General features: G+C 43.4%; 1 protein-coding gene across 1 annotated transcript in view; it reads right to left on the bottom strand.

Moving 5' to 3' along the window:
* DLG2 (discs large MAGUK scaffold protein 2) overlaps nucleotides 1-25,829 on the bottom strand; it is a 904,765-nt gene that overhangs the window by 685,178 nt on the left and 193,758 nt on the right. The window lies entirely within an intron of this gene.

The raw sequence follows: 25,829 nt of genomic DNA, 5'->3' as shown, positions 1-25,829 counted from the left end.
AGCGGAGTCTGTAACCTGAAGTGTCTGTAACCTGAAGTGTCTGTAACCTGAGGTACCAGTGTATAAGGACCTGTGAGCTCTAAGGGGGCTAGACAAATTATCAGTGACTACTGGAATGATGGCTGTGTATTACATCCAGAATCAGAGGCAGCATGCATCTGTTTGGAGTTCTACAGAGTGGCTTCACTGAGCTCTAAAGCAGGTGTCTGAGAATCACACTGTGCTCCTTATTCATCCTATGCAAAGCAGGGTGGCAGGCAATAAGCCTTCTCTGGCAGGTGCATGTTGGCCCCTGCTGGAAATTTTCCAAAGAATTAAGCATTCAGCATATGGTGACCAAAGCACAAACAAAATTCTAATGTGTCTTCTGGGTACAGACCACATTGTCTTTGAGAGCGGTAACAGCATTAATGCCTGCCAATGCCTGGCTTGCTTCAAGGACACTGAGAACTACGTTGTGAGGGGAGGTCTTGAACTACATACTCGGCATTGCATTTAGGGTGTCCATGCGCCCCACGTTATATCGGACGACCATGTACGTGAGAGGCTTGGCAGGGGACAGGCCTTGATTGGAAGTTATTCTCCGTTGGGAGACTTGTCCTGTTCGAGCCCAGTTTGAAGATAAATAACAATAAGAAGAGAGAAGAGTGGGCTGGAAGTTTATTACTGACTCACTCCATTCCATTTATGAATCATTTCCTATGGGTGACTGAAGAAGAAGAAAATATCAACCATAAAAACAAAAAATAATTTCACAACCTATCCAGATGGGTTGAAAATCTTCACTTAAAAAAGGCACTTAAGGCCCCACTATGACTTTCTTTTTAAATTATGGAAGTCATTTCTGTATTTGCAATTATACATATGATTTAGCATGTGTCCTCTTTTGACCCTCCAGAAGGTGTTAGACTACAATTCCCATAATCCTTGGTCACTGGCCATGCTCGCTGGAGCTGTTGAGAGTTGGGGGTCAAGAAACATCTAGAGAACCACTCTCTCCTTAGTCTGTTCACTCTGTTACTCTGTCAACTGCCATGTTTAATGGACAGCACTCCTATGCAGGATTGTAGGCAACAAAAGCCTACAATCCTGCATAAAGGGTAAAGGTAAAGGGACCCCTGACCATTAGGTCCAGTCGTGACCTACTCTGGGGTTGCGGCGCTCATCTCGCTTTATTGGCCGAGGGAGCTGGCGTACAGCTTCCGGGTCATGTGGCCAGCATGACTAAGCCGCTTCTGGAGAACCAGAGCAGCACACGGAAATGCCGTTTACCTTCCCGCCGGAGCGGTACCTATTTATCTATTTGCACTTTGATGTGCTTTCGAACTGCTAGGTTGGCAGGAGCTGGGACCGAGCAACAGGAGCTCACCCCGTCGCAGGGATTCGAACCGCCAACCTTCTGATTGGCAAGTCCTAGGCTCTGTGGTTTAACCCACAGCACCACCCGCGTCCCTTAAAAAAAGCATACATAGGACTGATCAAGAGAGGTGTTAGAGTGACAGAAGGAGCTCTTTAAAATCATTTTATCGAGCTTTTCTATAAGAAGAATTAAAATCAGCCCGTTCTTTTACAGCTGAAAATGCATGACCTCATTATCTCTCTATTTTTTTTATAAAAGAAAATTACTTGTTGGAATGCTGTAACACAAAGTGATGGGATCACTGGTAAAGATGAAGCAGACCTTGGGAGCAACTGAGCCAGAACAGGGAAGAATGAGATGGAAAGTATCCAAGACAGATAATGAAGAGTTTCACTGGGATTTCTTTGCCATGTCGCCATTATGCTTCTTCCGAACGGACCCTGATCGTTTTCTCCCGCTTTGTAGGGAAATTGAATAATGTCATGCAGTGCCGTCATGATATTGTTTTATTGCTCTTTTCGTTGTTATGGTGACAAAAATGATTTTAAACAAAGGCTCTCCACCCCACCCTATCAGCTGCTTTTGAACCTAGTGTGTTGGGGAAGGGGGTCATCAAATGCCAAGCTGTTTTGTTTCTGAGTCAAGTCACGCAGAGTCGTTGACAAATGAGTGGGGTTTTTCATTGTTCGCGGTAACTTTCCTGATTTTAACTGATCATTTAACTGTTTGAAATAAGCTTCGCAGCCTTGCGATTCAGGAGAGATCCTGAGGATATTTTAGTAACACATAGAAAAGGGACGTACTTTGGGGGGGGGGAGGGATTTAAATTAGAACTGCAGGTTTCAGTTGTTTAGATCAGTAAATGAATCAACTTAAAGCTTTTGTCAGTTAAATAGTGAGAGCCAAATTTAACTGGTAGGGCTGAGAATTAAGGGGCACGCTTGTTTAGTTCTTGCGCTGTTTCACTTACCGTAATAGGCAACTGAAAACAAGGCAATAATTGGATTTTGTAGTAAATGCTTGCAGGATTTCATATCAATATCTGTTATATAGGGGTGGGAATTTGATCTTCCCTTCATCCATTGTAACATAAGAAGTTGCCTTATTCCAAGTCACTTCATCTAGTTCAGTACTGTCAACAACAACAGGTAGTCGCTCTCCATTGTTTTGAGATACAGAATCCCACCAACACCTAATTAGGGTTGCCATATTTCAAAAACTGAAAATCCGGAGACAAAAGTTGTTTGATTTTTGTGCAAAATCTTAAAAATAAGATAAAAAATTTCCCACCCTACCTTATTTGACAGTGGTCCCCCCCCCCCTCAAAATTTTTGCAGGGCTGCAAAGAGTGCATACAGCTAATATTTGTTAGTGGAAGGATTCAGCCATTTCTTTCAAAAATAACCATTTCAATTAGTAACTGGGCTTATGTCGTTCATTATGACCATGTTCTGTGGGCTCCTTTTTATTGTGCATTCATGATGACTCGTGTTCACGTTGGTATCGGAGTGGTTAAACAATTCAGCTTTCAATACTGTTTGTACCTGCAAAGGTTTTGGGGTCGCCTTGCTGTCTCGTTTCTAATCAGTTTCTGTCTGGTAACTTCCTGCTGAAATCCAATAGCTTTTTAAGATCACAAATGCTCCCCGGGGGGGAAGCTGTGGGCTGACCCACTTTTGTTGCGCTATAGCCCAAGAAAGATCCTCCAGACAACACTAATGCAATAACATTGGATAATCAGAATGATGTGTGGATGTTCCAGTATAAATCCACTACTAATGCAATATCATTATGTCAATAACATGCTGGAGAATGGCCCTGGGAGAGAGCGGGGGGGAAACACCTAGCAGTGCTGTGCAAGATGTCCTTTGCAATGTTGGAGGCAATAGTCACCAGATGAAGTAATTGATTGGCTACTGACTGGAAACTAGAATGTCTTGTTTTCTGTATGAACCCATGAATCATCTCTAGGAGACTTCACACACCTATGGCACACAATTAAAGTGTAATTTGGAAATGGTTGAACAGACTGCCCTGACCTAAAGTAGAGGAGGATGTGAGGAGGAGTATAATATGCAATTATCTTTTGGACACTTGCCGTAACAAAACATATGCATTTTGAAATATTGCTGGGTGGTTGTTGTTGTTGTTGTTTTTGGATTATGCCAGGCTGTTTTAACCTTGTTTAAAGACTTATACTTTTCTTCAGGGGTGGGGAAACTATTTTCTGTCGAAACTGTCAGGGACTTCACACTGGTGGGAGCAGGACCCAAGCAGGTGGTGAATGTGGCTAGGTCAGCAATGAGCAGGGCCACCGACTTTTCTTCCTCCCTCCCTCTCTTTCTGCCACAGGAAATTAGGCTGAGGGCCACAGGAAATTAAGCTGAGGGCCACATGCATCCCTTGGGTCTCTGGCTATCCACTGCTACTTTAGTAGTACAACACTTTAAATGTTTCTGTGTGTTTGTTGCATCTGCACATCCAATGAATTAGCGAACCTTATTTTGCATTGTCAAATGCTTCTTCTAAACTGACGTTTGTTTTTAAGGAACGTTTTCCTTTGAGAAACGTTAATGTTTTGCAATTTTACACCGTATAAACCTGGCCTCGATTCTGACCTTCTGCTGTTGCATCCCAGCTTTGCATCACTTTCCACGGCTGCCCTCCACTCCTGTTTTCTTACAGCTCTTTGTGCAAATTGCCCTGTAGGGATTTTGGCTTCTCTCTTCTATCAGAAAGAAGAAACTTAACTAAGTCCCAAGGGGACTGTACCCATCTCGGATTCAAGAGGATTGCTGTCGAATTCCCTTTTAATGGCCACCCCAGCTGTTGCGGGTTCTCTAATTTGTTCAGCAACAGTGACCTGATGGCTCAGCCTTCTAAGAAGATGCTAACATGGAAACTAATCAATATGGGCAGCCTTTGAGAAATGAGCAGTAGTAACTAAAATTGCTCTGGGCTAGTTTTGAGATGCTTGAATTAGGCACACACTGGCATTCGTGCCAAACAGGCATCTTTTGTAGGTATCTCCAGAATAGCTTAGAAGTTTAGCCTCAAGTCCCACTTTGCAGAAGGATTAAGAATAACAGAATCATAGAATCGTGGAGTTGGAAGGGATCGCGAGAGTCGTCTAGTCCAATCCCCTGCAATGCAGTAATTCTTTTTTGTGGAGCAACCTAAATAAGTTGTTCTAAAGAGGAAAGAAGCCTGTGTCCAAAGACAGACATGAGACTCTGTTGCGAGATGCAATCCCCGCTTCAACGTCAAAGTGGTGCAGTCCCAGGTGTGTCACACCACAGCCATTTTCCAAATAGGCGTCAGGGTTGGGCCATGGGCAGCAGTCTGAAGTGACTGCCAAGCAGGGCTTGGGACCCAAGAGGCCACTGGTAGAGCATGTGCTCTGGATGCAGAAGGCATACAGATGTGCTGTATCTCTGTTAAAATCATTGTTGTTGTTGTTTCGTCGTTTAGTCGTGTCCGACTCTTCGTGACCCCATGGACCAGAGCACGCCAGGTACTTCTGTCCTCCAATGCCTCCCGCAGTTTGGTCAAACTCATGCTGGTAGCTTCGAGAACACTGTCCAACCATCTCGTCCTCTGTTGTCCCCTTCTCCTTGTGCCCTCCATCTTTCCCAACATCAGGATCTTTTCCAGGGAGTCTTCTCTTCTTATAAGGTGGCCAAAGTATTGGAGCCTCAGCTTCAGGATCTGTCCTTCCAGTGAGCCCTCAGGGCTGATTTCCTTAAGAATGGAGAGGTTTGATCTTCTTGCAGTCCATGGGACTCTCAAGAGTCTCCTCCAGCACCATAATTCAAAAGCATCTATTCTTCAGTGATCAGCCTTCTTTATGGTCCAGCTTTCACTTCCATGAAATCATAGTAGTTACTGCTAAATTTGTTCCTTTTTATATACAGTGGTGCCTTGCAAGACGAAATTAATTCGTTCTGCGAGTTTTTTCGTCTAGCGAATTTTTCGTCTTGCGAAGCACGAGTTGCTCCTCGAAGTCAAGTCGCAACTGTTTTAAGAAAAAAGAAAGAAACTTGCAAGATGTTTTCGTCTTGCAAAACAAGCCCATAGGAAAATTCGTCTTGCGACGCAACTCAAGAAACCAAAAACTCTTTCGTCTTGCGAGTTTTTCGTCTTGCGAGGCATTCGTCTTGCGAGGTACCACTGTACATCAATGTATGAAAGTTTTATGCAAATCCACATCCTCTTTCATCCTTTGGGTGAGAGGTTCATTGCCTCTTTTCTGGCAATGTGTAATTGGCAACAATACTATAGAACTATATAGGTACTAGGTGTCTTTTATTATGTAATGTTTAAAATGAAAAGGCTTAGCACACACAAAAAACTAACAACACTCCTCTGCTGCTCGTTGGTATTCTCAGTTGCCACAAGGAAAGGTGGAAGAAGGTTTATTTAAAGAAAGATTTACAAGGCTTCTGATTGTTTCTTTTTTTAAAAAAAAATCACTTGTGGATGTTTGCAAATCGCTGTTGTAACAATCATGTCAAGGGACTAAATTTGATGCTGGAATAAAAGACAGACATTTAGAATCTCACCTAACATCTCCTGATGGAAAAGCATCTTTCTGAGAGAGAAACAGGGAGCCAAGAGAAGCAAAAAAAGGACAAACATTGAACAACTTATTGATATACATAAACGGTGTATGTCAGATAATGAGGAGTGATTTCACTTCGCCAATTGATCAGATACTCCACAAGATAATATATTCCGTTATCACTATTTCCCAAAGCAAGTTCATACTAAAGTAGACTTAGCATAGGAGTATGAATGGGTTGCCATTGACCAGGTCTTTGTACAGCTGTAAAGGCCAATTCTTATCTTCTTAATAGGAGGTTAGACAGATTCATGGTGGTTAATGTTGCCTTTGACAAAAGAAAGTACTTATTCATATAGTAAATAGTTAAACCATGGGTTTTGCTCCCACAAGACATAGTGATGGCCGCCATCTTGGATGGCTTTGAAAGAGGATTAGGCAAATTCATGGAGGTTAAAGCTATGCATTGCAGGAGGTTGGATTACATGACCCTTGGGGTCCCTTCCAACTCTACAATTCTATGATTCTAAGATCTGGTTCACCACTATAATAACAGGATGCTGGAGAGTCTTTTGACTGATCCAGCAGGGCTTTAATATACAATAAGATGCTGGATTGTTCTTCTATATTTTCAGGTTAGAGCCCATTGTGTGGCCCATGTTCTGGAATGAATGGAGATTCTATCCCTAGGTGAATTATATCAATAGAGCATATAGCACACAAGTGTTAGATCTGGTTTGATCTCCATACACAAAGACAGTAATTTAAATAATTTGCTGGTCATACATTCCGTGGACATAGCTTGAAATCTGAACTGAGTAAATGCATGTCTAACAGAGCAGGAAAGACAGTTAAGTCCTGCAGATAAAAAGTTCTTTTAGGATCAGATTTAATTTGAAGATACCAGACCGAGTACTGGGAATTTTTCGTATTTTCAAAGTTTGTTTTAGCATCGTCAGCAAAAACTGCATCAAGGATCTCATCAGTCAGAAATACCCTGAGATGCCATTAGAGGGAAAATTGAATATAGCAACATAAAAATGTTGCAGCGTTATGCTCTGTTCTACAAAAAAATTGTTTTGCTAAATGTTGGTTTGGCATTAGCAATGGTCCCCGTTCTCCCAGTATAATGTTGAATGGTCACTGTAAAATGTGAAGGTTCATTATTGTTTCACAAGTTGTGTAGGTCTTTAAGGGCCAGGGCAAATAACGAGACCCAGTCTTGCAACTGTGAAACATAGCAGGTGCTGCTAGGTTGTGTTAATTAAGCTGCGTCAGCATTTGGGCATAGTATATAAGGAGCAGCACCTAGCTCTCTCATTACCCTGGGGGATGGGTTGGTGGTTAGGTCATGTTTGTTGTTGTTATCTTTAGTGTAAAAGGAGTTTTTGTTTTGTTATTAAAACCTTGTTAAAGTTATTTTTTAGTTCCTTGTTATGCATGGTCTCCCCAGCAAGCTCTCTGCAGCGCTACTAAACTCCAAACAGCCAACATATAGTATCATATGAATGTGTGCTTTTCGAGAAGAGAGACCTATGCACGAGCTGTACAATATGGAACTCAAAGTAGTCCATGTAGGAACTGATTTTAGATTATATCCCAAATTGTCCCATATAATTTTTTTTATCATCAGTTCTAACAGACAATGACCCAAAGCATAATAAAGTTTCTTTGCATACAGACCAGATAAACATAGCTCTGGGAAGGAAAAGTAAGGAGAATCCGCACTTATGACGGTGAATGTGGGATCCCCACTTGAATGCCAACTTTTAGTCTTGATGGTAATGATTTTGCTTTCCCTGGTTTATTGTTGGGATGTTCTTTTGTTGTATTAGACTTCAATTTTGTTATTATTTTACTCTGGAAGCTGCTTTGAGCCTAGATAGATATCTTTGCACCAGCCAGCACATTACAACCCCATAATAATAATAATAATAATTTATTATTTATACCCCGCCCATCTGGCTGGGTTTCCCCAGCCACTCTGGGCGGCTTCCAAAAGAATATTAAAATACTGTGATACATCAAACAGTAACTCTTCCATCGTCATCAGCCTCTCCCTAAACAGTTCATTACATTTTGTTAAAACTCTGAATGCAACAACAGGATGATTGGTTTATGCACTTAGTATATATCTCTGTGGGGTCCTAAAATATTTTTATGTATTGATAGTGGTGGTGAATTTGATTTTCTGTGTGCATGCAGCAGCCAAAAGGACTAAATGAAAGTCCTCCAGCCCAGTGGGCCCATTAATGCCAGAATGATGAAGTGGAACAGGCAAGCACCAATGCACCTTGAAGGGCAACAGGAGTTTCCAATGTCATCCAGCTTGGAAGTCCCATTATCCTCACAAAACAAGCTCAGTTAATGGTCTCGTTTTTCTCCCAGCCCAGAATGGAGTCTCCCTTGTCAACCATGATATTTGTCTGGTATCCCATCCCTGGGACAGGACTTCCCAAGAAAAGGAATGATGATGAGATAGGATTACACACGCTGCAGATAAAGAAAAGCTGATTTACTCTCTTTCTCCTAATACCAGATCCCAGGGCCATCCGATGGAAACCGAAGGCTGGAAGATTCAGGACAAAAGTATGTATGACTAGTTAAACCATGGAATTGGCTGTCAGAAGATGTAGTGATGGCCACCAACTTGGATGGCTTTAGAAGAGGATTAGACAAATAATGGAGGATAAGGTTATCAACGGTCACTAGTCACAATGGATTATTATTATTATTATTTATTATTATTATTATTATTATTATTATTATTATTATTATTATTATTATTATTATTTATTTTATTATTATTATTTAATTATACCCCACCCATCTGGCTGGGCTTCCCCAGCCATTTCCAACAAAATATTAAAATACAGTAATGCATCAAACATTAAAAGCTTCCCTAAACAGGGCTGCTTTCAGATGTCTTCTAAAAGTCTGATAGCTGTTGTTCTCTTTGACATCTGGTCAGAAGGCGTTTCACAGGGTGGGTGCCACTACCGAGAAGGCCCTCTGCCTGGTTCCCTGTAACTTGGCTTCTCGCAGTGAGGGAACTGCCAGAAGGCCCACGGAGCTGGACTTCAGTGTCCGGGTAGAATGATGGGGGTGGAGATGCTCCTTCAGATATACTGGACTGAGGCCGTTTAGGGCTTTAAAGATCAGCATCAACACTTTTAATTGTGCTCGGAAACATACTGTGGGCAAATGTAGGTCTTTCAGGACTGGTGTTATGTGGTCTAGCGGCCACTACTAGTCACCAGCCTAGCTGCCACAGTGGCTTTCTTTAGTTTCAGATGCGAGTTTCTCCTAGCCTTCTCTGATCTAACTCTGTCTCCACCATTTGCAGCTGGAGATCATGGAGCTTAAGAGTCCTATAATCCTTAGCTGCTAATGATACTTCCACACATCTTCAGGACCTCTCAGCTGCAATGAGGGAACTGCCAGAAGGCCCACAGAGCTGGACCTCAGTGTCCGGGTAGAACGATGGGGGTGGAGACGCTCCTTCAGATATACTGAACTGAGGCCATTTAGGGCTTTAAAGGTCAGCATCAACACTTTGAATTGTGCTTGGAAACGTACTGGGAGCCAATGTAGGTATTTCAAGATATGTCCTACCTCTGTCAGAGGCAGTATCCCTTTCTATATCAGTGGCTGGGAATTACAAGGGAGGAGAACACTGCAGTACTCAGGACCTGCACTCAGCCTTCTCATCGGCATCCACCTTGCAACCGTGAGAACAGGGAGCTGAATTACATGGGTTTAAGTATTGCACAGCCATCATGGCAGTGGTGGCGTTCCATTGTCTTATGGAACTGATTCACTGCTCTAGGCTGGCCTCCTTTCAGATGCTACAAACACTGATTCACACCGAGTGACTCCTCTGAGCAATGAAAATCGCTCGTAAAAAGTGTGCAATTAGAGGTTATTCAGAAAAAAGGAATGTCACAGCTATCAAAAAAGAAAAAAAACTCTGCAATAAACCACAAGCTGGTAGATCTGCAAGTGAGCGACAGAATACCTTGTCACTTCAGCAAACTGCACTTATGTTTGTAGAGCCAGATAATGGAAACTGCACATAAATTCCAAGTACACTGGATCACCTTTATCTATATGCTTGTTGACATTTTCAAAGAACTCAGGTAGATCAATGAGATACCTTAAGAGCTGCCTCTTCCCGCACGAGCCATCCCAGACATTCATCATCGGAGGCCCTTCTCCATGCACCCTATCAGAGGGTTGTTTGGACAGTGGTGAGATCTGAAGGGGCCTTTTCAATGGTGGCTCCCTGCTTCTGAAATGTTCTCCCTGGGGAAGCACCCTTGGGGCCATCGCTGTCAGTTTTTAGGCTGCAGGCAGAAGCATTCAGTTCTTACTTGGGAGGTAACTAGTTATGTCTGTGGCCCTTTTTGTGCTCTTTTAAGTAGGGTGTGAGGGATGCGGGTGGCACTGTGGGTTAAACCACAGAGCCTAGGGCTTGCCAATCAGAAGATCGGCGGTTCGAATCCCCGCGATGGGGTGAGCTCCTGTTGCTCGGTCCCTGCTCATGCCAACCTAGCAGTTCAAAAGCACATCAAAGTACAAGTAGATAAATAGGTACCACTCCGGTGGGAAGGTAAACAGCGTTTCCGTGCGCTGCTCTGGTTCACCAGAAGTGGCTTAGTCATTCTGGCTACATGACCCGGAAGCTGTATGCCAGCTCCCTCAGCCAATAAAACGAGATGAGCGTCGCAACCTAATGGTCAGGGGTCCCTTGATCTTGACCTTGACCTTTACCTTTAAGTAGGGTGTGTAGGATTTGTTACATGCATGCACATGCACACACTCTCACACAGAGACACACATCAGTCAAGCACTTTAGCTTTGGTGCCATTACGGTTTTCATATCAGGTTCTTATGTGCATGTGTTTTGTTATTTCTATTTTTACTATGCAAGTTGCTTTGAGACACTTCAGTGCAAAAAGCAACTAATAAATATATTATTATTCCTTCGTTGCTTCTTCTTTCTTTCTTTCTTTTTAAAGCACAGAGTTTCAGTGCCTGCATTTGCAAGCAATACCTTGTTTGACCCGTGGGATCTTTCAGTTAAGCAACCCAGTCATCAGAGCCATGTCTTCAGACCCGTTCTTTAAAATATCACTGTCTGTTCCGACAGTACTTAAAATCCAAACAGGAATAAAGGAGAGCGTTTGGCTTCACTCTTCCCCACAGGGGGCTCTTGAGAATCAGCAGCAAGAAGACACTGAACAACAAATAACAAACGTAGGAGATGGGCCGGCATGCACTGTCACTGTTGTGTTAGTTCAGGAAGAACAAATTGGGCATGTTTACTGCACGACTGAAGATCAATATTCCTGCAAGATGATAAAAAGGTTCTGGGTTTGGAAAAGACCAAGATAAAGGCCAGAGCTGCATAACTTGTTTAAGACAACAATTGGGCATCTTCAGTACTAAGAGGCAGCATTCTGAAATGTTTTACAGCAGCGATGGAGAAGTTCTGGGTCTCTGGAAGTTGCTAGACTACAGGTCCCACCACCGCTGGCCACTGGTCATGCAGGCTGGGGGCTGATGGGAGTTGGAGTTCAATAACCTCAGAAGGGTGGACAGATCCAGCCCTTCCATGAGACACAATATGGCAGTTGCCTCAGGGGCAAATTCTGAGGGGCAGAAAGTGCCATATGGTCTGCCCTGCAACCCCTAAGCTAGCTTGCTACCCTAGGGTGTGGTGGAGAACTCACTCTCAGGAGTGCTCTGATGGTGTTTCCTGCTTGGCAGGGGGTTGGACTCGATGGCCCTTGTGGTCTCTTCCAACTCCATGATTCTATGATTCTATGATTCTATGATTCTATGATTCTATGATTCTATGATTCTATGATTCTATGATTCTATTCCATCACCAGTGCTGACATAAGATTCAACTACGATTCTAATCAGTTTTTGTGCAAAGAATAGGCAATGCACCATCTTGTCCTTTGCTCCGGGTGTCAAAATGGCTTGGACGGCTCCAGAGGGTGGAGCCAGCGTGGTGCAGTGGTTAAGAACGGTGGACTTGTAATCTGGTGAACCGGGTTCGCTTCCCTGCTCCTCCACATGCAGCTGCTGAGTGACCTTGGGCTAGTCACATTTCTCTGAAGTCTCTCAGCCTCACCCACCTCACAGAGTGTTGATTGTGGGGGAGGAAGGGAAGGGAGACTTTGAGACTGATTATATTTGGCAGGGGTCAGGGAACAATCTGAAGGCTTACATCTGGGAAAGGTTAAAGTGGGGAGCAGGTGTGACTTGAATTCCAAGACAAGGGAAGGGAACTTTCCAGCTTCCAGTTCTGTTCTGTAGCTGCCTATGTCTCCCACCACCACCAATGAAACTTCTCAGGAGAGTCAGGGTCTTGGTGTAGGCAGCTGCTGGAAAAGTGTGGGTTTGCTCACGTATCTTAAGATGCAAGGCAGCACATTGAAAAGCATTCACCCAGGGTCCTCAATGCAAGCATTAAAATCTTTTTGACACACGGAGAGGTGTCCATCTAACCTTTTTAATAAGCAAAGAGATTCATTCCTTTTTCCAGGCAAAACATAGTTCCATTTAGTTGTTTGTAATGGCAACCAGTTGTGTAGAAACAGTGAGTTGATCAGAAATGCAGGTACTCTTACATCATCATCATCATCCAGATCAGTACCTCACAGCAACCGCAACAGTCTCTCAGCACATTAAAAAAAAAAAGACTTAAATGCACTTGTCAAAATCTTGCACTTTCATCAGATGCTTGTTGTAGCCACCTTAATGGGTAGGGCTATTTGATGTACATTCCAGGAGGATGGGGTCAGGTCACTCTCTCTCAGCTTAACCACCTCACAGGGTGGTTGTGAGAATACAATGGAGAGGGGGAGAAGTGTGAACTCCTTGAAGGGAAGGTGGGATATAGATGCAATAATGAATACATAAAATAAAAATGGTGACTTTTTGCTTTTTGTTTACCCTTCAACTAAAAGGATAAGGGAACAGGTGACAGAAAAGACTCCCGTTCCATCCATAACATATATGGGTTCCCCCAAAGAATAGCAGAAACTGCAATCACCACTCACAGAGCTACAGTTTCCATTACCTTTCACAAATGACAATTCTCGGGATTCCTTGGGGGAAACGATATGATTTAGATGGATGGTGTGGGCAGGACCTCTGTCTAATGTTCCCGAGAGCCACAGCCGGTCAGAAGAGACAACACTCAGTTAGATGAACCCATGGTCTGGGTCACACGTCCACCCAACTGAAGAATAATCATAGAATCTTAGAATTTTAGAGCTGGAAGGGACCATTCCAAGCCCCTGCAATGCTGGAATATGCAGCTGTCCCATACAAGGATCGAACCTGCAACCTTGGCATTATCAGTGCCACCCTAATGCTACGGCAGACCTTGCCCTCCTTTTCAGTCACACCCATTTTCTTCGCAAACCTTAATGAGTTGTGATATCAGCAGGAATACAGCAGGTGGTCAGGAAAGATTATTTAATATGTCACTTTATAAAGTATCATGTACATGGATGGCACTGTATCAAACTGAACAGCAAATAATATATATTTGTTGTTCTTTAATTAGATATGGATATATACTTCCGGCACTGAAGTTCTGCATTTTGCAGCCATCCATATATCCACCCAGGCAATGCTCTCAAAAGTTTATCTGCAAGTGGATGCCAAGAAAGTAGGAGGCTCCCTTTAAAAAGAAAATGTTTGCAGAGCTGAAGGAAGCAGACTTCCTACAGACAAACCACTTAATTTTGAACCGCATGTTTATTTGATCTTCACTGCTGATACTGTCTCTGAATATTTAAATCCTGCAAGAAACAAGACAAGTCGCCACGCTTGAAATTCATGCCGTCGAGTGCCAAGTGAATTGCTACTAGAGCTCAACAACACCCACCCACACCCAGCCACAGCACCGCCGCAGTGCAAATTAAAACTGCAATATTAGGTTTGCCATCTACTTGAAGGACCTTAATCTAGCACTCAGTGGATAGACTGTAATCAACCCTCCCCATTTGTGCTCAGAGCAACAGGAGGCAGAATTACGTCGCTTCGCTCGCTCATTCCAAATGGCCATGTAACAAACTTAGTTTTCCCTTGTGTTTTGTGCTCTCCTAAATCTCTGCACTGGTTTCCCCTTCCCTTATAGAGAGGTGAGCCCGGCCTGTTACAATCTCTCATTCCAGAAAATTGTTTTCTGACATCTCGAAGAGCAACCTTAGCTCATTGTTGCATTTATCAGCATTCTTCAACACCCCCAGTACACGTCCAGAAATTATATATTAAAAAACAAACAAACCAGCTGAGCATTTTAATACACTTCCGCACTGACAGGTATATAAAAATCCTCTCGAGTGTGAAGTGAGGTTATAATTGTATTTAGCCAGTGCCTTTTTCTGCTTTAGAGGGGGAAAGCTCAAAACGGGGGAGAAGCGTCATTCAGAGCCCTTTGATCTTGACAATGCCATATCAAAGACAAGGAGGTTAGGAACCAGGAGCCAAATGCAGCACTCCATGAAGAGAGTGGCTGGTGCTGTGGTCTAAACCACTGAGCCTCTTGGGCTTGCCAGTCAGAAGGTCGGCAGTTCGATTCCGATTGATGGGGTGAGCTCCCATTTCTCTGTCCCAGGTTCTGAGAACCTCGCAGTTGAAAGGCATGCCAGTGCAAGTAAATAAATAGGTACCACGGCGGCAGGAAACTAAAAGCTGTTTCCATGCGTTTTGGCACGCCTCACAGTCCTCCGTGCACCAGTAGGGGCTTAGTCATGCTGGTCACATGACCCAGAAACCTGTCTGTGAACAAACACTGGCTCCCACGGCCTGAAAAGCGAGATGAGCACCTCACCCCAGAGTCACCTTTGACTGGACTTAAATGTCCAGGGGTCCTTTACCTTTACTTTTTTTTTTACCTCTGCAGCCCTCCATGGCTCTTCGGACTCTGCCTAGGCCACACCCACTTCCACACCCGCCTTGAGTTCTTTTGCCTGGCTGAAACATGCCATTGAACTGTGATACAGCCTTCTGCTCGCCTGGAGGTAGCATTCTAAACTGCCCTGAGACCTGTGGGTATAGGGTGGTATACAAATTGAATTCATCATCATCATCATCATCAGTGTGTGTGTGTGTGTGTGTGTGTGTGTGTGTGTGTGTGTGTTTGTAGAAGGTCCTGACTTTTGCATGGCTCCTTTTCTCTTCAGCATCTTGGCTTGGACACAGTGAGTGAGTACCATTGTGGTCCATTCAGGAGCCAGTCAAGCTGCTTTGCTACCTAAGGCAAAGGACAAGATGGTGCAGTCCCCATTCTGTGCACAAAGACTGGTAGTTGAATCTTACTTCAGCACCTGTCCTTCACTACGGTCTAGGGCTAGCTAGGTTCTTCAGGGTAGACCACATGACACACATGTCTAGCCATTTTCTGCCTGAGGCAGCTGCCTAACTCTACCTCATGGAAGGTCCGGCCCTGTCATTTCAGACCGAGAGTCAGCACACGACACCATCAAACTGCTGCCAGGGCCCCACTGCAGAGCCCAGAAGCCTCCTGACTTTGATTGGCTGCCCCCCCCCAAAAAAAAACCTATTGCCCAAGTGTGAATTTTGGAGGGTTTTTCAAAAAATTAAATTAAATGTAGTAGCTCTGGTTACAATCCATTTTGCAAGAGGAGAAAACAAAACACATGGCTCAATACTTTTTAACGTTACAGCCTCACCACATCACTTGTCATTAAATCACATCACAGTGTGACAAGATCTGAAGCCTTATAAATAAAAGCCTTCCTTCTGGACCACAGCCTAATCTTCCATTAACTGCTGATCTGGATTACTTTGTGCAAGAAAGGTAAAGACCATGGCTGTCAAACACTGACATTTTAGACCTTCTGGACTGTGGGTAGGAGAGAAACCAAATGTAAAAGCTGTAGATTCTAGAAACTCAAATATATCATAGAATCATAGAGTTGGAAGAGACCACAAGGGCCATCGAGTCCAACCCCCTGCCAAGCAGGAAACACCATCAGAGCACTCCTGACATATGGTTGTCAAGCCTCTGCTTAAAGACCTCCAAAGTAGGAGACTCCACCACACTCCTTGGCAGCAAATTCCACTGTCGAACAGCTCTTACTGTCAGGAAGTTCTTCCTAATGTTTAGGTGGAAGCTTCTTTCTTGTAGTTTGGATCCATTGCTCCGTGTCCGCTTCTCTGGAGCAGCAGAAAACAACTTTTCTCCCTCCTCTATGTGACATCCTTTTATATACAGTGGTGCCCCGCAAGACGAAATTAATTCGTTCCGCAATTTTTGTCGTCTAGCGAATTTTTCGTCTTGCGAATCACGAAATCCCATAGGAATGCATTGAAAATCAATTAATGCGTTCCTATGGTCAAAAAAAGTCCAAACAAAGCCAAATTTGGTACAACAACAGTTTATTAAATGCTCTTTAAAGTCACACATACTGCAAAGAGCAGTTCAAAAATTTAAGGGAAAATAAATTAACTTTATAAACAAAACATGTCTTTGTTTTTAGACAAAGAAAAAAAGTCGCGAGACGTTTTCGTCTTGCGAAGCAAGCCCATAGGGAAATTCGTCTTGCGAGGCAAATCAAAAAAGGAAAAACCTTTCGTCTAGCGAGTTTTTTGTCTTGCGAGGCATTCGTCTTGCGAGGTACCACTGTATTTGAACATGGCTAGCATATCACCCCTTAACCTCCTCTTCTCCAGGCTAAACATGCCCAGCTCCCTTAGCCGTTCCTCATAAGGCATCGTTTCCAGGCCTTTGACCATTTTGGTTGCCCTCCTCTGGACACGTTCCAGTTTGTCAGTGTCCTTCTTGAACTGTGGTGCCCAGAACTGGACACAGTACTCCAGGTGAGGTCTGACCAGAGCAGAATACAGTGGCACTATTACTTCCCTTGATCTAGATGCTATATGGCCACACACACACACACACACAATATATATATATCTGGTAGCTTCTTGGGCTTCTTGCCTCAATTGTGTACACATGGAAGGTGTACATCTGCTGTGGTTTTTTAAAAAGGACCATGGGAAGGGGAGAGCTGAACCAGGACCACAGTTTGTAGAGAAGGTTTTCATCCTTTGCTCCTGTCTCCATCCCATCCAAAATTGCCACGCACATCTATTTGCAGTGGTAGGAAAGCTCCCATTGACTGCAATGGGAGCTTTCTTCCTGTTGCAAATAGCAACTATGGGAGATCAGGACCATGGTGGGGGGAAATGGAAATGTGAGGATGGGGCTAATGTTAAGTCCCTTCGGTTTTAATGGGCCAAATTTAAGCACCTGCTTCCCTTCTCGACTGAGATCAGCAAGGCTTAATCAAAGAGCTTAACTTTGAGTAAGTGCCCGTATCAAAATATATTTTGGCAGCCAACAAATCTGTAACTGAAAGTAGGTCTTTCCTGTTTGGGAAAAAAATCTTTGAAGGCTTGTCAAAGCGTTTTTAAAGCCTGAATATCTTTTCTCTGCAAGACCTTTTCTACTGGCATTGGCTTGTGTGGAAAATGGGGCAAAGCTGATACAGATGGTGGAGTTTTAAAATATTTTTGTTGGATCTTTGTTACTGCATTTTAGCAGGCTAGTTTTACACGTTATTTATTGCCCTTGACGAACCTTCAGAAGGTCAGTCAGGTGGCAAATCTGAATAAATAAATGAACGAATGCATTTTCCTAGAACATCTAAAATTTTGCCTTATCTTTTCTGTGGCATGTGTCTTGTCAATGTTAATTCATTCATCTGTAATCTTGAGGAATGGTTACCTGCTGCCTTCTACAAGCTTCTTGAGGCACAGTCACCAAGGGAGCAATCCTATCCACAAGGAACTGAAAAAGCAACTCAGCAAAAGCTAAACTGTCGTAAAGTTATGCCAGACCCAGGACTCAGCTACATTTGCCAAAAAACAGAGTTTCAAATGTGTTATAAACATGCAACACCAGATGGCGCTGTAGTGCACAAAACTTTTCTATGTGATTTTACATAGTTTTTTTTCTTTTGTTAAAATGTTATGACTTATTTGTAGCGTGTGTTTTTTCCTGTGTGTAGATCTATCCCCCAACTCCACTCAGCATCAAGGCGAGCCTGGCTGAGGGAGACTAAGCCTTTAGAGTAGTGCTTGAGTTACATCTTCATATTTGCTGGCTTACCTTACTCCAGGTCACGTGACTGAGCTGAGCAGGTCTTGGATCCAGCTTAAGTCTCTCTTCTCTGGCCATGCCCCAGTCATGCCCCTTTTTATGTCATCTTAAGATCTGCTGGGCCCAGCCAGCTGCATCCTGGCTTACCCAACATGAGGACACTATGCAGGTATATCTCAGGCTGAGCCAAGAATGACAGCGTTAACCCATCATAACCCAGCTGTACCAGGTTCAGCCAGAGATCTACTGGATCCGAACTTGCTCATCCTATTGCTGTAGGATTGCTCCCCAAGTCACTCTGATTTTTAATTAAAACCGGAGGTACTCCTCATTCTGAAAAGGTTTACTTTTACAGTGTGAAACCGAAAGAATTACCCACGTTGGCTTTTGAGTCTTCCCTTGTTTGTTTATTCATTTCTGGCAGATGTTTGTGCTCTCCAATCCCTGCAGAGCTTTGTAAAAACTCAGGAAAGCTTCCCTAATGCAGTAGGGAACACTGAGATGAATCTTTTACACGACTGCTTTTGAGGAGTCATGGCACATTAGGCAGCTAATCTCAAGTCCAGGAAACTTCAATTAGTTTACTTTTATGAGTCAGTGCTCATATACAGGCTTTGGGTGTCTTTGCTTCATATGGAAAGAAGTCGTTTACAGAGCTGGAAAAAATATTAGTGATAAATTAACTTTAGCAATGTATTTCAGTAATAACTAGTGGGGTTTTTTCTGAACTGCACTTCTCAAAGGGTTATTCACCTTTTCATCCTCGTAATCACACTGTATCATCAAAGCCTCCACAAAGCTAGTTTTTTACAAGGTGGCTGATAATGACTTTTGTGGATGCTCAAACACATAAAGATCTAGTTTAAGGACTCCTGGAAAGCTTAGCAAGTTGAGGCAGGAAGCGGTGACTTGTGATTACAGTTCCAGCAGAAGACTTTGGATAGAAACATCACTCCTGTGGGAGAAATTTTGTATTAAAACGCCATTCTCTAAAAATATGGGAGTCTGGTCTAGGTTATCTGTCTTCTCTACCAACAGTCTAGTTTGCACTGCGCTAGGGATGGAGGATAAATTAGGCTCGGTTTGCCTTTTACTGTGACCCTCCCTAATTCATACTTCCTGATGCAATATGCAGACAGAAACACAGCTGTCTTTTGAAATTTGCACTTCTCCTAATAGTTTTCCAACCCAAAAACATGTACCAAAATGTGTCTGGGGAAAAGGGTGCAAAAAAAAGAAATACACATATTAGTGAAAATAAATGACGGGAAAAGCTGACGGGGAAAGTCAGAGGAGCCTTAAACCAGAGAACACGTGGAGAATGGAAAATATTTAAGGAATACATAAGACTATATTTTAAAAATGATACCATCATAGCAGAACTGGAATGACACTTGTGAATAATAAATAAATGAAACAAATATATTAGTGGAATGTATGAAAAAGGATACAAAATAAAACTGTGCAATAATACCATGACAATAGAAAAAGTATAATGAGAATGATTTCTTGTAAAAAAAAGAATTATTTTGAAGGACATGATGTATAAATTTTTGGTTTTCTTTTCTTTTCATTTCTTTTTCTTTCTTTCTTTTCTTTTTTCAAAATTTTCTTGCTTTTAAGTTGTGATTTTTTCCCTACTTATATTTAACTTTGTTATACCTACCTTTGCTGTATGTTTGTACATTTGTACATTTGTATTTTGAACCAATAAAGATTTATAATAATGAAAATAAATGCACAAATGCATAACATTAATCAACATTGCATTAAAATGCATGATAGGGAAATGTGCAGGAAAATGCTGGGAACACATTTTCATAAGGACATTTTTTAAAATAAAAAATCGCAACTCCTATAGAAACATGGCAGACTTAAAGACTGGGGGGAACTAAATTGACAGAATCATCCATCCTCATACTACACGTCTTCCAGTATTGTCAGGGATCAGGCTCTGAAGAGGAATTGTGGGAGCCCCCCCCCCCTCCCTCTGCGCAAGGCTGGGATCCTGAAGCTCTACAGGAGCAGGAAGGTAGTATCGACCTAGAGCAATGGTTTGCAGATGGACACAGTTCGGAGACTGATAGTTGGGCCGAACTGGAAGGAGAACAACAAGGGGAAGAGGAACAGGAGGGACAACTGGTTCACTCTCCCTCACTAGAAAGTGTGCAGCCTGTCAGTCCTAAAGCAAGACGACTGGATAGGTTAGCCTCTCAGAAGGCTCAATGGTGGAGCGATCACATGGTGAGGAGACGGGAAGACAGAAGCAGCTAGAGGGAAGTGGGAGGAACTCAACTGGGAGCACCTGCACAGTGAGAATGGACGCTGGATTTTGTGCTGTGCTTAAAGAAACCTTTGTGTTGCTGGAAAAAGACTACAGTGGTACCTTGGGTTATAGACACTTCAGGTTACAGACGCTTCAGGTTACAGACTCCGCTAACCCAGAAATAGTACCTCGGGTTAAGAACTTTGCTTCAGGATGAGAACAGAAATTGTGCAGTGGCAGCGTGGCAGCAGTGGGAGGCCCCATTAGCTAAAGTGGTACCTCAGGTTAAGAACAGTTTCAGGTTAAGAACAGACCTCCAGAATGAATTAAGTTCTTAACCCGAGGTACCACTGTATTTTCACTTTGTGCTGTTATCTACAGATACAGTGGTGCCTCGCAAGACGAAATTAATTCGTTCCGCAAGTTTTTTCTTCTTGCGAGTTTTTCGTCTTGCGAAGCACGGTTTCCCATAGGAATGCATTGAAAATCAATTAATGCGTTCCTATGGAAACCGCTTGCCAGGCTGGCGGTGCGGAGAAGGGCTTTCCTCCCCACCGCCAGCCTTCGGAGGAGCCTTCCGAAGGCTGGCACGGGGAGAAGGGCTTTCCGCCCCACCGCCAGCCTTCGGAGGAGCCTTCCAAAGGCTGGCGCGGGGAGAAGGGCTTTCCGCCCCACTGCCAGCCTTCGGAGGAGCCTTCCAAAGGCTGGCACGGGGAGAAGGGCTTTCCGCCCCACCGTCAGCCTTCGGAGGAGGTCCGAGGACAGTGGGGAAGAAGCGCTGTGCTTCCCCGCTGTCCCAGAGATTTCCCTATGGGCTTTCGTCTTGCGAAGGAAGCCCATAGGGAAATTCGTTTTGCGAAGCGCCTCCAAAACGGAAAACCCTTTCGTCTAGCGGGTTTTCCGTCTTGCGAGGCGTTCATCTTGCGGGGCACCACTGTACAGGGGGAAGGTAAACCTTGCCTCACAGCCTGACATGTATTTACAAGTGCTCAGTTCAGTACATGTCCCAGTGTCTCATCTGTGTGTATGTTGCATTGCCTCATAGGCTTTGTTGTATGCATTTCCAAATCTTAGTATCTTCTTACATTGTTCTCAGTGCATCGTGGATTGAATGAGTAAACTCATTAAAATTGAGTAGCTCATCTACCATTGATTTTAATGGTTCTGCTCTGAAGTTCGACCAAGTATGAATCCAGCCTCGTGTGTTCAACTGCATTTAGACTACGAAACACATGATGCAGCGTTGACTGCATGAAAGGAGGTGCAAGACGTACATCCATTATAACTACAGATAGGTAGCCGTGTTGGTCTGCCATAGTCAAAATAAAAAAATTCCTTCCTGTAGCACCTTAAAGACCAACTAAGTTAGTTCTTGGTATGAGCTTTCGTGTGCATGCACACTTCTTCAGATACCATATCTGAAGAAGTGTGCATGCACACGAAAGCTCATACCAAGAACTAACTTAGTTGGTCTTTAAGGTGCTACAGGAAGGAATTTTTTTATTTTATCCATTATAACTGTTAGCACAGGAGATGCATTGATGAAAAATGTGTCAGATACAATGCAGATTTTGGTAAGTCAATCTACAGTTCCAAAACCAATTTCTTAGCAGCAGAACCCCAAATTCCAATCCAAGCCAAATTTTATGCAGAATTGACATTGGTTTATTGGATTGTCCAGATACCCACAACACAATCTGCATGAAGATTTCCGGATGGCCCTGATTCCACAGGTGACAAATTCACATGTGCAACCAAACTCCCTTCCTCCAACCCACCACTTCCCAAATACCTCCATCTCCGCCCTGCTGAGTATAATTGTTTCATTATACACTGAAATGGAAAATAACTCTGTATGCGTATTGCTAAACTGAAGCTCTCAGAGCGCCTAACAGGTTAATGATTAGCTGTTGATGTATCTTTGCTGCTCTCTCCCAAGGTGTTTAACCTAGATTCACATGGGATATTCAATTGCAAATCTCTATTTTGTGTGAGTAAGTATTTGTTCTTTTTCTGAAAGGAGCCAGAGGAGCCAATGATTCTCTCCAGGAAGACAGCCTCTGGCTATAATGGAGAGACTATGGGAGAGGCAGATCTTTCTTTTCAGCTCTGGATAAAAGTAATTTCATATCTCTAAGATGCTGTACCTGTTGCTTGGACAAGTGCATAACATTATGCATCTATTTAGATGTAGCATTATTGTTCTGAGTCTCTGTTTTGTGGAACAAGTTCTGCTAGTAAAGCTTTTGAACCATGTTTTTGGACTGGGCAGTTTTTATTTCAACATTGCTTCCAAATGCGCAATATTAATAACCGCAACACATCCACAGTCTGCCAACCCCCTTCTCCCGTTCCCTCATACTCTCCCGCTGCTGCTCCTGTCCTAGCAGGGCTGAACATATGGAATGAGGGAGGTTCTTCCATTCTCACCATTCTGGTACCTGGCACTGTGCTGTGCAGGTACCAGAGCCAGGGGAAAACAGACCTGAGGGATGTAATTTTCCCTAAAGGCCGCTGGATCTGAGACAGTGTCTAGGGAGCTGTTGTGGTGAGAGCAGAGAATGAAAGGGATTATTTTCTCAGAAGGAGAAGACTTTGGAGGCTCCAATGCTCAACTTGTGTTTGTGGTGCATAGCTGTCAACTTAAAGATTTGAAAATAAGGGACCAGCAGCCTTGAAAATAAGGGACCAGCAGCCAAAATAAGGGAACTGCAGCCTCACCTGTTCTAGGCACTCCAGTCTTCCTGTCCTCCTGCAGTCTGGTCAAACTCATGCTGGTAGCTTCGAGAACACTGTCCAACCAACTTTGTAACCAGAGGTTCAACTACAGAATCTGAATCACATGCACCACAAGGCCTATGCAGCCTCAACTTAAGATGTCTCCCCGGCCTGGCTTTGCACTGCAAAGTTTGCAGCAGCACGTGCAACAAAATGGCGTCCAGCATTCAAAAAACCCCTAAGCTTGCATTAACTAGCCACACACAAGGCATGCAAGCTCCACCCCCCAGTCGTTCTTAGACTTCTTATTGGGTGAGCAACACAGCCAAGCAACACAGTTGGAGCCTCCCTCCTCCCTGGCCGGCAGGAAGGGAGGGAGAGGAGCTGCTTCCTTTGAAATTTAAGGGACATCATTTAAGGGACATCCATCAATAAGGGACAGCAGCGGGACATGGCGCTGGAATAAGGGACTGTCCCTTCAAATAAGGGACACTTGACAGCTATGTTGTGGTGAGAACATTACAAGCCCCCAACACTGATATCTCTATGCCTCCAAGTGGTCTCTACAACGTTGTCATTAGTTTAGTTTGCCCTTTCTGAACTCAAATGAATTCTGAGCTTTGGCGATCAAGAGTTAATGTTTTGTGGTTGTCTCAGCGAGCAGGAGAGCTACTGCAAGGACTAGTAGGTGCTAGTCTGTTAGCTGGCTTTCTGAAATGTTGAGACAGCTGTGAGGTTTTAGCCCAGCTCATGAAATGAGGAAACATATTTCAGGCTCCCGCAGATTTCCCCGTCTTCCATTTCTGGTGGAAGATTCAAAACAAGTAATAAAAAAACCCCACAAGGTTTCAGAACGAATGTGCCAAAAAAAAAAAGTTACATTGTCCAAGAAACTGAAAAGAGAATATGAAGTTCTCGTGGTTTTTATACTGTGCTATTTTAAAACCTTGGCACTTCAATTATCTTATAAATGCAATGCAAGATTTATTTTAATAACTGGTCTGTGTAAAGCTCAGTCTATTTTCCATTATGTATCAAAATGCCTGCCAGAACATACGGAACATATGCTCATCTGTGGGCAAACCACACATTTAAAGCTCATGACTTCCCCCCAAGGAATCCTGGGAACTGTAGTTTGTTGAAGGTGCTGGGGACTGTGGGGTAAACTAAAATCCCCAGGATTCATTAGGGGAATCCATGTGCTTTAAATGTATGGTGTGTCTGCAGCTCTTCAAACCAAAGCTCAAAACCCACCAATTCTGCAGTGCCTTTTACTTAATCTCTTTGGTCTCTTCCCTAGGCAAAACTGAGCCTAATACAAAAGCCAGGCTCCCAGGTCTGACCAATGTAGAGGTTCCATACTGCCTGCAAGCCATGGAAGACGATGTTGCAATGCCTGTTTTGTTAGGCCTGAAATGGCAAAACTTCCAGATGTTGTTGGATTCCCCATCATCCCCAACTAGCATGGCCAATGGACAGGGATGATAGGAGTTGCAGTCCAACCACATCTGGAGGGCCACATCCATGTCTTAGGATCTGAGGCCTAAGTATACACAGGCCACAATAACTCACTAGAATACTTTCACCCTGGGCAGGGGCTTCCTAGTTCAACAAGTCTGCAACAAGTACTAAACAAACCACACACACTCAGTACCAACAATGTTCACAGAGGGTATCATGGAACTGAGAAGGACCTCATTTTTCCCATAGGATTTTATTAAAGCTTTTTATAACACAGTAAGATGAAGGAAGCGAATATAAATAAAAACAAAAACAGAGAGAGAAGGAGAAAGAGAAAAGAAAACACAGAGTCCTCTCTAAACGGTAGCTCTTAAACCTAGGCACCCACAAAAGTGGTGGACCCTCACAGCTCTCTGACCTGGGAGCCTTTTCCTTCCCTGCCTCTCACTCAGGGTCCTTCCACCAACCATCCACCTTCACGTGCGTTTAATACTTGGACCCTAGTAATGGCCCAGAGCAGAGGACACCAAAGAAGAAAAAAGAAAGAGAAGAGGGGGGGGAAGGAATGAAAAGAAGAAAAGAAAAGAAAAGAAAAAGAAAAATGACTTCCAATTTTCCATCTGTCAGTTACATTGAATGTCTAGGATGACATCCAAATATTCTACTTTCTGTTAAGCAATATTTTTTTCTCAATCTTCAAACCCAAGAGCTGCAAGGGATCTCAAAGGACATCTAGTCCAACCCCACAACAATGCAAAAACTATAAATAAGCACCCCTAATAAACAAAGGCTGGATAGAACGAAGAAGAATCCACTTCCTTCCAAAGCAGTCTATTCCACTGTTAAACAGCTCATATATTCAACAGGTGCTCCCTAATGCGTCCTCTAGGTCCTTTTTCATAAATCAAGAAACAAGCATTTACCCAGCATGGTTTCCACCCTCATAAAAGGGGCATTTAAATGTCAATCAATTTTGGCCCTGAAAAAAACAACCCACTGCTCCAAATAAATCATTTCCAAAGCAGCTGACTGATGGTGGGACTCAGCACCAAGAGCATCACAATAGGAAGAGCTGTTTCCATAGAGGCTAAAATAAGAGGCAGGTGGTGAGGTGCCTTGAGCCATAAACGTAGGTGTCTCAGTTGTAACGAAAAGCTGCAGGAGTACATGAACAGAGCAACAAGGGAGGGGGGAGCATTAAAATTAAAGATCACCTCTGCAAAACAAAGCATAGATATATCCTCCTTAACAATGACTCCCCCTGAGCAGTTGTTACTCAAGGTGTAAGGCCTATTGGCTCCAACGG

This window comes from Podarcis liolepis, assembly GCF_965112155.1.
Source record: "Podarcis liolepis genome assembly, chromosome: 4".
NCBI lineage: Eukaryota > Metazoa > Chordata > Lepidosauria > Squamata > Lacertidae > Podarcis > Podarcis liolepis.
This window is presented reverse-complemented; position numbering and strand designations above follow the sequence as displayed.